The 14,201-nt window shown below is 44.2% G+C and overlaps 1 protein-coding gene across 1 annotated transcript in view; it reads right to left on the bottom strand.

Annotated features, from left to right (window-relative positions):
• fut8a (fucosyltransferase 8a (alpha (1,6) fucosyltransferase)) overlaps window positions 1-14,201 on the bottom strand; it is a 68,669-nt gene that overhangs the window by 44,550 nt on the left and 9,918 nt on the right. The window lies entirely within an intron of this gene.

Below are 14,201 nucleotides of genomic sequence, written 5' to 3'. Positions count from 1 at the left end.
TTACATTTTATTATTTTCTGTTGCAGACATGAACATGGTAATGGTCAGAATAAAAGCTCAGTATTGCTTATACAGACAGCAAGTGGTCCATGTTTTTCTTAACAATCTGAATCATCTTTGCCTTCTCATACACAATCCTGTTGTTTCTCATCGACCAATTGACCAGCAGCAGAGAATTAACACTGACTGTCAACACGGGACAGAGGGGCTGGCAGGGCGGCTCACGAAGCTTCCTGGGGCTGGCACACTGGGTGAGATAAACACAGGAGTTACTGTGATCACACACGCCAAACCAAAGATACACTCTCTAACGATGCAGCCTGGGTCACAAACTACACTGTAGTGTTATGGTTCTAGGTGAGTCATAGCTAAATATGGATTTCAGTTCAGGTTTAGATTACTGGTGTGGCTGATGAAGTGAAGTGAGCTATTGGGAGTACACACTTGATGAAGTGAAGTGAGTTATTGGGAGTACACACTTGATGAAGTGAAGTGAGGGAGTGCACACATGCACTGGAGGGGCTCCCCATCTGTTCTGGGTCCTCGTGCCCCTGGTGCACGGGCCGTGTCACCAGCAAGAGTCGTTGCAACAAGCAGCTGTGTTGTCATTGTGATCGGTGATACAAATTCCACACGTTGCTTCTACCAAGGATGCTTAGGCAAGCTGGCGAGACGGGATGCTTAAAATAAGCACTGTGCTTTCTCCTGATGGACACGCACTTTGAAATGCTTCGCTGACTCAGACCCCCTTGGTTAAACGTTAGCTGTACGGTGCTATCCAGCCCGTGCGAGCGACCCCACACTCCTCCACACTCCCCCACACTCCTCCACAGTCTCCGCCGTGTTGTCAACATCATCTCGTATCACGCCGTGCGCCGCCGGGCTCGTTGTGTTCCACTGTGCAAGCATTTCATCCAAAACAATGGAGATTTCTGTCACTGTACATTAAGTGGAGAACTCCTGTATATACAAAACTGCCCTTTCCACATCTTCGTCGAGCCTGTACGCTGTTAAGCTGAGGATGCTCATCAGACTGACACCACGAATCCATATGTCATTAGTCCTAGCATGTCTGTGTAACAACATTATAAAGAGCTGGCAGGGGCCAGAAATGTACAGACGACCCGGGAGACAATCTGGAGGCTCAAAACGCTCGAAACGAGTCCACAGCTGAAGATGAGCAACCAGACCCGTGAAGGGCGGGTGTAGTCTGCCATATAGATACTGCTGATGGTGCTTCTTTTGTATTCTTGCTAATGCTAGACGCCTCGTATTCTTTACACACACGAGTGTAATGATGCATTTGAAGATGACTGATTAGTAGTCTTAAATGCTCTCTTTGTCTAAGCTCTTCAACATTTGTTCCAGTTCTGCAGTCCTCTGCCAAACTTGCGAGGTGCTTCCAAACAGCAGAAAGGTTTTACTCTACAGCAGTGGTGCTCATTACATCGATCGTCATCGAGGAAGTGTCGGTCGATCGCGAAGGAATGTGCGTAGATCGCGTGACATTAAAAAGTAGTAGATGAATCGCCCATCTGCACTGACGGTTGTATTTTGATTGACATTCATGGTAGCCCCCAAACCCCCGGTAGATCTTTCTGACTTGGTCATCTTATAAGTAGCTCGAAAGCTGAAAACTTGTGGGCACCCCTGGTTTACAGCATCAGCTAGGAAGGAAACATGACTAAACTAAATGAACACTACTTTACAATGTTCATTCTAATTTGGGTGGATTGTTGTATGTAATGTTGTGCTTTGTGTTTTGAAATTGTTTATTTATTTATTTCCTATTTTCAGTGTGCACTTTGTGGCTTTGTATGGAGAAGTGCTATATAAACAAAGGTTTGCTTACGTACAGTACTTAGCAAAGGAATAACGGTAACCAGAGTGTCTATATAGACATATGGAAAAGAACATCAGGTGATGAAAAATAATCTGTTGAAGGTTCCTGATAGGCTGATGGTTTGGGACAGTTTGCTTGGGAGTCTGGGAAATGGAGTTCTGACACCTTATGGCACTTAGACCCAACAACTGTCAAGGTAGGTTATTCATTCATTTACATTTATGCATATGGCAGAAGCTTTTATCGAGAGCAACAAATTAGAGAGGAAGTCAGACGTATGATACACTACACTACACCCACTACACTACCACCAACCACCAATTAATTTATTCATTCTTTCACACATGCATCTTTGAGAAAACAGCTTTAATTTTGGACACAGCAGCCTAAGGCTGTCCAGAGACATTCGGCTCATTTACTCGGCAGTTAACCGTGCCACTGGCATAAAAAAGAAGAAAGGAGTTCACTGGGTAGGCATCAAGGACACCAGCAAGGATGAAATTCAGTGATAGGCTTAGATTTGTACCTTCAGACCTGTCTTGGGTGACAATGTTCTTGCTTTGGGGTTGGGAAAGGGTGGGGGCACCCAGCAAGCAATTACCTTCACTCACCAAAAAACCTGTAAAGGCAATTCTATGCATCCCTACAAGGAGCACAAGCTATAACAGCAATTTGAAGGAAGCAGGTCATATTACAGAATGAAGACATTACTGATGCTTGATACATTGGCCTCCATTTTCCCCTCCATGATGCTAGAAAATCACACATTAACACATCGCATTAAGTGTCCCGAAGAGTCCCGAAGCTGTTTATCCTGAAGCAAGGCTCAGATGAATGAAAGCAAAGCAAACGTTTGTTCAGGTCATTTTTTTCTCCACTGGTCTGCAAACCGGTATTGCCTGAAGACTATGAATGTCATTTCTTCCCATGACTTCATGGGAATGATCTCGCTTCTGATTGAGCTTACTGCCTAATGGAATACGTTAGGTTAGTCTGGTCAGATACTTTTATCACTTTAAACCGGGAGGGTGTGAGGTCTCCGGGTGACGAGCGCATGACTAGAGGCGGACTGGCATCACACAGCGAGTTTATGTCTGACTGTAAAGTCCAAGTTTATTATCAAAAACAGGCAATAAGACCTTGGGTGAGATCTAGTGAAGGGTTTATAGACCTCTAAGACAAACCCTTCAAGGATGAGAAGCACCTGAGCCAATCTGCTTTTTTAAACTAATGTGTCACAAACTGCCACTTCAGATTTCAGAGGTGCACCTTCAGAAATTAAAGAAAAACGATTTTAAAAAGCACAGGCTCAATCCAGAACACACAAGTGAAAACGTCCTCTTCTTGACGGAGAAGGCGAATATGCTCATGTTTCTCTGAATAATTTAAAAACCTGAAGTAGTTTTTGCCAAATATGATCAAGCTTAGTTTGCTCATACCCTAACGGCATAAGCATGCTCCAGTGGTAACACTGTTTAACAGCTAAGACTATTGGTTCAAATACATTACACTGGGTGTGTTACTGATGTTATGACAAGCAACTAATGGGGTGCAGATTAAACCCACATTGTTAAAACAGTGTGTGTGTGCCTATGTGTGTGAAAGTCAAAGTGAAAGTGTGTGTGTTTCCTACTATTGCAGCATCCAGAAGTACTTCCGTCCTAGAAGATGCTGACTCATACTTTATTTGCCTATAAGTAGCGTGTGTGTGTGTGTGTGTGTGTGTGTGTGTGTGACCACACAAGAGCTCCTAGATGATCAATATGCATGTGATGGGCTGTGAAGGACGTGATGGATGCCTCATGTTGTTGCTCTGTGTGTGTGTGTATGTGTGTGAGTGTGTGTGTGAGAGAGAGAGAGAGAGAGAGAGAGAGAGAGAGAGAGAGAGAGAGAGCAAATGTGTGGTGCTGTGTGCATTTGTGAGTGTGTGTATATGTGTGTGGTGGTGGTGGATATGTAAGAGAGAGAGAGAGAGAGAGAGAGAGGGGGGGGGGGGGGGGGGGGGATGATCAATATATATGTGATTGATTCAATATTAGTGAAGAGATGGATGCTCCCGTGTCACCTGCATGTGTGTGTGCGCTTTGATGGGAGCATGTGTGTTGTCTGTGTGTGTGTGTGTGTGTGTGTGTGTGTGTGTGTGTGCTCCTGGTCTTTGTGAACAGTCCTTCACTGCATAACAATGAAGCAGCCATGAAGCAGATTCAGGCTGACAGAGGAGAGAGGTCTTGGTTATGTCTACATAAGAAAGCTAGGACTCGCGGGCCACACCACTTCCTCCCCAGCTCTCCCCACCCCTCCTCACCCCTCAACACACATCAAACCGTCTGTTTTCTCACAAACTTCTGCCAAGGTTCTTTCGATTGCTTTCTAGCCGGAAGCTTTTAGTTCTGCACCAACTAACAACTCACACTATTCTCTCACTACTCCCTCTTAATGTACACAATGTTGTTCACACAAACACACACCATTTTGCATAAGAAGATCTGTGGACATGTGGACATGTTACTTAATTATTTCTGCACAGCATATTTCCAACACCTGCATGATCCAGAAAACCTGTTTGGCATTTACAAACATCTAGGAGGAACATCTAAAGGAGATCTTTATCTTCAGGTGGCCCATCTGCCAGCATCCCAAAGGAATTATGGCCACATGTGAAACACAGGTATCCCTCCTGAAAAAGACCACCTCCAGCCAGGAGCCATGAACGAGAGGGCAGGTGAAGCTCTCCGAACACTCCAGGTTCTGGGTTACAGGCTTTGCTGGGCCTGAGCCACAGGCTGTGAATCTGTGCCTGGTTCCTCGTAAATGCAGACATAAAAGCAGAACTTGTAAAAGAGAACTAACAAATCTATGTGGAGGAAATAAATGTTGAGAACAGGCGGCTCCAGCAGAAATGAGGCAGACTGAAGCCGTTGGACTGGGGTGACTACGGATACTGGCCATCAAAGCAGGGCCTAATATTGTTGGTCCAGAATGCACCTCAGCACGAACTGTGTACTAAAATCATTTTGAAATATATTTGAAAGCTCCAGATACAGAATCTGATAGAAGAATACGGGGACTATGAGGACAATCAGGGTTTGGGTTTGTACTATGACCTAACATGTTATTTCTGTGTGGCCATTTGGTGACATTTCCTAGTTGTCTGATAATGTAATTACAGGTCTGTCTTTAGAGCTCAAAGAAAAGAGGCAGCATGATGATAACTCATATAATGCTGATGGAATTACTGTTGGCTTCTTTTATTGTGATACTGAAGACTGGTCCAGATCACAGTGGGTAGTGTTCACATATGACTGCCTCTTGTGATTAGTTCACTCAAATTACCACCGTGCTCTGATAGTTGTGAGGGAGTGAGAGAATGGAAGGGAATGAAGAGAGAATGAGAGAGGAAGAGGGAGGATAGAAGGAGCAGAGAGGAAGAGAGAGGGGACAGAGGGGAGAGGAAGAGAGGATAGAAGGAATAGAGGAAGAGAGAGGGGAGAGAGAAACAGAGGGGAGAGAAAAGGGTAGAGGAAGATAGAGGAGAGAGCAGAGAGGAAGAGAGGGAGAGGAAAGAGGAAGAGAGAGGGGAGAGAGAGCAGAGAGAAAAAAAGAGTGGAGAGAGGGGAGAGAGGGAAGAGGAAGAGAGGGGGAGAGAGAGCAGAAAGGAAGCGAGAGGTGAAAGAGGGAGGAGGAAGAGAGAGGAGTGGGGAGAGAGCAGAGAGGAAAAGGAAGATGAGAGAGGGAAGAGGAAGAGAGAGAGGGGGAGAGGGAAGAGAGAGGGGAGAGAGAGCAGAGAGGATGAAAGAGTGCAGAAGGAGCAGAGGATGGGGGTTGTAAGGGGAGTGTGCCCACGGCTGCTGTCACGCTCTAGTTGGCCTGATGAAAGATGCCTGAGACACATTTAAGATAACACTGGGAGTGTGAGAGTAAGGGTGAGAAAGAGTGAGAGAGTGAGAGGGAATGGGCCAGTGAGTGAGCGATAGTGAGGGTGAAGGGGAGTGAGGTGGAGAAAGAAGTGGAGAGAGTGAGTGGGAGTGTGTTCACTTTTCTTCTCTGCTGCCTCTCATAGTGACAGCAGCGAGACGGACTCACCTATAGCTACTCACACACACATCAGTCCAGCACCACCCAATACCAGACATGCAAGGAATACACATGAACATGCAACCACACACACACACACACACCACACACACACACACACACACACACACACACACACACACACACACACACACACACACACACACACACACACACACACACACAGAGCTCATCTCACTGTGTGTCTCTATTAGAGGCTAGGAACCCTGACTCCTATACAATGAAACTAAACAATGAAACTTTCATGTCACAAACCCCAAGCAAAAATTCTTTTGTCTTTTAAGCAAAATAAAAAAATCCCTGACTGGGTCACTTTTCCTTTCCTTAAGCATCCCCACAGGGTGCAGTATAGCACAGTGAAGTTGTGGGGGTGAAAGGAACAGTGTGTGAACTGCGGTTCGTTCTGAACCAGAACCGTTCCCCATTCACCTTTCATAATCCAACATCTCCCCCCACACACTGGCTGCCGTGGCAACTAAACCAGGTTAAGAATAGATAGTCAGCAGTTATAATAACCCTTAAGCAAATGTCCAGTGTAAATGAATGACACAGACAGACATAAACACACTTAGATAGAAGAGCCCATTTACACCTTGGCATTGTCTCTTCAATATAAATTAGCAGTAAAGGTTATAAAAAGCAGAAAAATAGTAATATAAGAATCTATGAAAATTATTTTAAAAATATATTCTTAACTGCAAATACCTATTCAAAAATCTATTTTGAAGAACCCCTCCTCCCCACCAAAAATGAAAAACGTACATAATTTAAAGAGAAATTGAGCTTTAAATCATGATTTCAAGTTCTTTATAAAAAGGCTCAGCTCAAACCATTTCCACAGCAGAAAATAAAAGGATCCATATTTCATGCCATCTTCTTTGCGGGGAATGAGAGACCAGATCACAAATCCTGCCCTGCACTATTACTGAAAAAAGACACGCCACATCTATTTATGTTTTATTAAAAGCATCTCAGTCAGACGTCCCAGACCCATCAAACTACACTTCTGAGTATCAGATGCCGGAAGTTTGACCGGGTAGAAGTCCTGGTTCCTGTCTGTACAAGGGCCAAGTGCTTTTGGAGGGATGTGGTCACTGAATGACACAGGCCTGGTATCAGACACAGCCTTTCTGCAGAGATGGGCTTCATTCCAGCACTACTGTAATATAAATACAGCATTGTACTGGATCTCACAGTCTGGCTTTCAGCAGTCACACTGTCAGCATCTTCGTTAATGGTATTTCTGGACTATTTTTAACCTTTTTGTACTAACTAAGGATGCTTTTCCAAGGTGTCAGGTATATATCACCTCTGTTTGCCGTTCTGGAGAAAAGTGTCTGCTAAATGCTATAATGTAAGCACTAAATGTCACTCAGGTTACACAACACAACCTTGCATACAGTGCTTCAGCTATACACACAGTACACACAGTCATACACACAGTACACGCAGCCATACACACAGTACAACGAGCCATACACACAATACATGCAGCTAGTGTTGTCAAAAAAATCGATATATCGATACGTATCGATACTGAACATTCTGAAACGGTACAATACTCGTTTCCTTTAAGTATCGATTCTTTTTACATAAAATGCGCTTTCGTTTGACCCACCCAAGCTGCCGTAATGCACAGGACAGTTTGTAATGCTAATATGGCAGCTAAAGCAAACGCAGTGCTGTTGGATTCGAAGCAGATACAGATGGAAAACCGAAGGACATGAACAAGCCCGTTTGCAAGCGGTGCTTTTGGAACATTTCAACGAAGGGCGCTAAAGCCTGGTTGAGTGACCATAGCGCTCGACTCCGCGCGCACCTCACGCGAACCTCCGCGAGCGGTGGAGGCTTTACTTTCTGCTTTGCAGTGTTGTCCGAAACTATATGTGGTAGTATAAAAGAAACACCCCTCAAAACAGGGGAATGAACACTTACCTGACGAATTTTAATGCTGCTTTGTGTTTCAGTGTGTTTCAGGTTTGAAAAGTGCTGCAATTTAGGCTAAAGTACTTGAAAATGTTGAAATTGTAACTACTTCGTTTCACAACAAATATCTGTCTGACTGAACAGTTCTCTGTATGACGTTAACAAATACGAGCCTCTTGTAATTCCAGGATGAAACATGAGAGAACGTGAAGACGTTAAGATTGGGCGTTTTGAAAATAAACAACCATTAAATAATGTGATTAAAAGCACAATATTTCGAATCATTTCGAGTATATGTATAAATATTTAACTTAATTAAGTTTAACGTCCTGGGAAATATTGGTACAAGCGCTTGAATTGAACCCTGCAAACATGACTTTGTTCATTGCGCTGAGGCGCGGCGCGCGCGAAGTTACAAAATTCGAGAGGTGCACGACCTCGCGTGCGCCGCGCTTCAGCGCGATGAACAAAGTCATGTTTGCAGGGTTCATACACCTTGTGGAATTCACACTTGTATGTCACTTTCAAGGTCCATTTCAATATTTCCCAGCACGAGCAAAGACACTTTGACACGTTCAAAAGACGTCCACTGAAAAGCCAGAATGAAAGTTTTAGCGACGTCTTTTTTAAACGTCTTTTACTGCCGTTCAGTTGCAGTTTTTGCACGTCCTGACATCCAATAAAGGTCCTAGTCAGACGTTCAGATAGAAAACTCGTCATAGACGTTCATGTTAAGTTAAAAGGTTAAGGTCCTAGTCACACTGTCAGATTTTGAACCAGTTTTGAACGTCCACCAGACATGCAAAAATGAGTCTGGACTGACCGACGTGATACAGACTTGATTTTAACGTCTTTCTGACGTTGCATGTTTGTTGGGATAAGTTAAATATTTATACATATACTCGAAATTATTCGCTTTTTTATCACATTATTTAATGGTTGTTTATTTTCAAAACGCCCAATCGTAACGTCTTCACGTTCTCTCATGTTTCATCCTGGAATTACAAGATGCTAGTATTTGTTAGCTCAAAAGAACTGTTCAGTCAGACAGATATTTGTTGTGAAATGAAGTTACAATTTCAAGCATTTTTAAACACAAAGCAACATTCATTTGTTTGTTTATAAAAATAAAATAAAAAGGCTTTAAAACGGAAATTAGCACCATCTGACTTTGGTATCGAAAATGGTATCGAATTTCAATATTTTTTTAAGTATCGTATCGAAGTTGTAATTCTTAGTATCGTGACAAGCCTACATGCAGCCATACACACAATACACGCAGCCATACACACAGTACATGCTGCCATACACACAATACACGCAGCCATACACACAGTACATGCTGCCATACACACAATACACACAGCCATACATACACACAGTACAACGAGCCATACACACAATACACGCAGCCATACACACAGTACACGCAGCCATACAATACACACAGTGCTTTAAGGGCAATACAAACCAGGTAACATAAAAGCAAGCAGGACAATAACACAAGTAAATCTGCTAAGCTATATGTTGTGTGTTTTTTGGTCTTTTTGTTCTGAAGCTACGAGTCACCACATTAGAGGTGAAGGGTGAATGACGTGCCCTCGGGAAGCTGGAAGGTCGCAGGGGTCGTGCCCGGTGCCACAGCTGAGCTGGCATGGTGGGTATCAGCTGCCATCTGGCACCTGCAGCTCAGGCACACAGCGAGGGGGGAGGGGGGGCATCGGGTGACAAATCTTTGCTTCCATCATTCTCTCCAAATTTGACTGAAACACAAGGTGAAGACAACTGAAGCAGTTGATGTGAGCAGCAGGCAGCCACACACTGTCCTGAGGAGCAGTGTTCATGGACCAGTGGGTGCTTTGTTCTGGGGGCTGGTGTAATTAGCAGTTCGCATTGTTTGTTTGTCAAGATAAAGTACCGTTTGCATGAGAGCAATTAACAACATCACTACACGATCATTAACAAACGGAAAAGGCTGAAGGGCTTTAAACAAAAATGCTTTTAACATGCATTATTATGCAAAATTAATAGATTTCCCACATTAGGTAGCAGAAAACAATTCTCAAGTTTGTGAATTCACTACTTTGCAAAAAGGAATCTTAATCTTCATGTAAGTCACACACTGGCATGACTTCTGGTACAGTGAAACTCAAACACATTAGGTTGGCAACAAACACGCACGCACGCACATACACACACACACACACACACTCTCTCTGCAGAAGGAGCAGCAGCACAGATGGGTGTTTCTGGATGACTGCCTTTCCTGGCGGGGTCACTAGTGGGAGGCCCTGGCAGGCCTCAGAGTGCCACCTCATCTCTGCGCACGGGTTCATGCACACGCACGCCCTTTGTGTGTGTACTCTCATGCACACATTAGCTTGTGCTCGCACACGCACGCACGCACACACACACACACACACACACACACACACACACACACACACACACGCCTGACTAAACGTGGTGAAACACGAGTGACTTGTTGAGAAGCTCGTACGTGTGTGTGTGTGTGTGTGTGTGTGTATCCCTGAACCCCTGAGGCAGGGCACAACGGTGCATATCACCTCCTAGAATGAGGATTAAGGACGTAGCGGGAGAAAGGAAAGCGCTAGATAGACAGAAACCATCCCAACCTCAAAACAACACTCAACACGCAAGTTCTCTAAAAACAACACACACACACACACACACACACCTGCATACACGCTTGTTTAATGGTAAGAACTGTGATGTTTTAGTAGATGAATGTTTAATGACATTAAACTAACTGCAGAACAAGGGTGTTTTACTTGAAAGAGTACGTGGGTCTGCCACCTCTCTCTAACTAAGAGAGATTTTGCTCCCCAGGGGCCATTAGACGCCGTTCAACAGGAGCTCTGCTGCTGGGCTATGGTGGAATTAGCATTTAATATGGTAATAGGGAAGTCTCAGGCCTTAACTTTCAGGCTCTGTACAATGAATAAGAGTCACCTACATGCATAAACGTATGTTCACACAACTCAGTCGATTAATCATGAGGGTAAATCCAAACTCCCACACATAAAACATGCTGACACTGTAGTGTGTCCACTGTGTTCCATACACCTCTACAGAGCACACTATCATGAAGCACGTGTAGTGTGCATTGACCCACAGCCTACACTGCCACCAGCAAGCCTTGGGATTACTTTTAGCAGTTGTCTCACTTCAATCAGATCTCTGCAGCCCATTTCATATAATTACGATTTAAGAACTGTTAAAAATGTGTCATCACTGGGGGATTAGGCCCAAACATGGCCTTGGGCTAGAGGAGCTAAAGTGACAGTGAGAGAGGAGAGAGAGGAGAGAGGAGGGAGACTGGAGAGAGAGGAGAGAGGAAGGAGAGAGAGAGAGAGGGAGGATGTGTGGTGTGCAGGACGCTCCTCTCTCACTCTACAATACGGTGGAATTGAGCGGCTTGGCCCACTATTGAGGGCAGCAGAAGGACATGTCAAGAACATAAAGAGGAAGTCCTGGTGGAAGAGGTTAACTGCAGACTGCAGACCACAGACCGCTGGATAAACCAAATCTGAGCACCCCTAAAGCACCCGCTACACCATGATGGCGAGTGAACAGAGACTGAGGAGAACACATCCAGATGCTGCGTAGCAGGAGGAAGGAGATGATAAAAGAGAGGAGAGATGGTGAAAGAGAGGAGAGATGGTGAAAGAGAGGAGAGATGGTGAAAGAGAGAGGAGAGATGGGAAGGATATTAGCATTCACACTGTGAATCAGAGCATTGCGATGACTCTTAGGTTAAGGGGATCTCCTTGGCTAGTCAAATATTTAAGCATCACCAAGCACACTTGGTCTTTAGCGGCTAGGCTAGCTTAAGTAAGGTGCCTCAAGGAAATTGTTTTGTATGCTGTAGTGTCATTCCCCTGAACTAGAGCTGGGCGATATGGCCCCCCAAAAAAATCTTCGATTTTTTTTTTTATCCGATTTTCGATTTTAATTTATTTATTTTCCTCTATTAAAAAACTACAGATGATAAAGGAATGGTTAAAAAAACGTTTTAATTTATTTTTCACTTAAATTTCCCCTTTGGGTTAAAGTGAAACCAGAAACAAGCAAAAACTATTGTAAACAAGTGAGAACATCCAGTAACTTTTAGAAGGCTTTCTCCAACATAGTTTAAGCACTGACACAACGCACCCTCAAACTTAAAATAAATAAATAAACACAACCTCAAAAAATAAATAGATATTTAAAAAATGGTGCCCTTTTTAATAGAAAGGAAAACAAATACAATTTAACAACAATTGTTGCATGTTGCGTACTGACAGTCACGCTGTCTACAATCTGATTAAGAACAGGGCTGCCCTCACTTTAGCCTAAATTCCAGCACTTTTCAAACCTGAAACACAATGCAACATTCATTTTCTTCAGGTAAATGTTCCTTCCCCTGTTTTTGAGGGGTGTTTCTTTATACTACCGCATATCGTTTCGGACGCCTCCGGCGTTCGCGCAGGTTCACGTGAGGTGTGTGGAGCCGCGCGCTACGGTCATTCGCCAAAGTATAATCCATTGAAGCAGGTACGGTAACCGAGGCAGAAACTGCTTAATCCAAAATATCCCGCGGAGGGAAACTTTATTCACAACGCAACTGAACAATGGCACTTTTCACTCTCTCCCTCTATCGGTTTCAAACACCTTACAGCGAGGACTTGTTTGGTCTACGTCTGACGCCGCAAAACCGAACCAACTCCAGATCACGGAGCTAGTTGCTCTTTTCTTGGGCACAAGTTCCGCCGTCATGTTTATGTGTGTGTATGTGTGTGTGTGTGTGTGTGTGTGTGTTAGGGGTTGATGGGTGGGAGGTGCTAAACTCACTGAACTATGGGAGCCCACAGTGCAGTGTCGGTGGTGAAAATTAAAACTCAGAAAATCGATTTTCATAAAAACACATCTTCCTTAACTGTAAATTCGAATTAATAGATAACATCGATTAATCGCCCAGCTCTACCCTGAACTACAACTCGTGATGGCATTTCACAACGAGCCCTGAACTCCACCTCATGCCATAAAGAGAGTTGGTTTTCTCTTATTATCTGAGAATTCCATCGATGCTGCCAACACACACACACACACACACACACACACACACACACACACACACACACACACACACACACACACACACACACACACACACACACACATGTCCGATGTTTTTGATACAGGCATAGGTTGACTGCAGTCACTGTCTTTGGAGGCAAAGACAAGCAGGATGAGCTACGTCTCTCTGCTGAGTTGTAAAACTTTAAGAGACTGATTGGAACTTGACTGGATAACAAGGACAATTCCAAGCAATTCTACCAATCGCTTAATACACAGTGTTCTCCAAGCGTCCTGACCTACTCAAGATATCTGTAACGATATGATAAGAGGAGGTGGACACAACTGCAGGAGAGAGTGCGGTTTGTTCACAGGGAGGACAGATTTGAATTCAATCGTGCCGACACGAGAACGAGGAAGCGCGGTACTGAGAATAAACAGTCCAACCATACAACGAACAAGAAGGAAGCTAAGACACGAGGGTAAGCCAACAGACTAACTCGGGTACAACACACTCTAGAAGGATTTAATGGAAGAATAACAATAGCAGGAGGAAGATTAAACACGGAACTACACCCGTTAAACGAGGACAGACTAACTGGGTACACAAAGTCAACCAAGAACTGGGAGCAACACGTGTACAAAATACCAGACAGAACCGAAACATGAAGGATAGTGAGGGATTATAATATGGGGAACACGGGGCAGAGGACACAGGTAGTGAGCAGAGGCAGAGACCAACACAAAGCACAGGACACCCAGAACATTAACGCAGTCAAGTAAAATACACGCAACAGCAGCCGTAAGTCAGGAACTTAACACTCCAGCAATGACCTACAAAGGAACACTGGGGCACACAAGGAATGACTGAAGGAAACTAGGAACAGCTGAAACAAAATTAGGAGGGCAGGGACATGAACAAGTGGGCGTGACCAAACGAGGGTGTAGAAGGCAACAGAATGACAAGATGACGTAATGAGGAGGGGCTACACGGGAGACGTGGGTAAGACTGGCACGTGGGGCGGAGTCAACCGTGACAATATTCTAATGCTGAAACATCAGGGGTTTTTTTTATGCCATTGTACAGCAGACCACACTGAACTGAAACTCTGTAAAGCCATACTAAACTATAATAAGCTTAGTCAGAGGCAACCAAGCCAGCAACAAGAGACTGAAAATATGAGCGTGTACTTGTGATTTAGAGGATCAGGCTGGCAGCTGGATCTCACTCAGTTCTATGGAGGGATTCTAGCTGGTT

The sequence above is a fragment of the Brachyhypopomus gauderio genome, chromosome 17 (assembly GCF_052324685.1).
Source record: "Brachyhypopomus gauderio isolate BG-103 chromosome 17, BGAUD_0.2, whole genome shotgun sequence".
Taxonomy (NCBI): Eukaryota; Metazoa; Chordata; class Actinopteri; order Gymnotiformes; family Hypopomidae; genus Brachyhypopomus; species Brachyhypopomus gauderio.
Note: the sequence above shows the minus strand (reverse complement) of the source record. Positions and strands in the feature narration are given on the sequence as shown.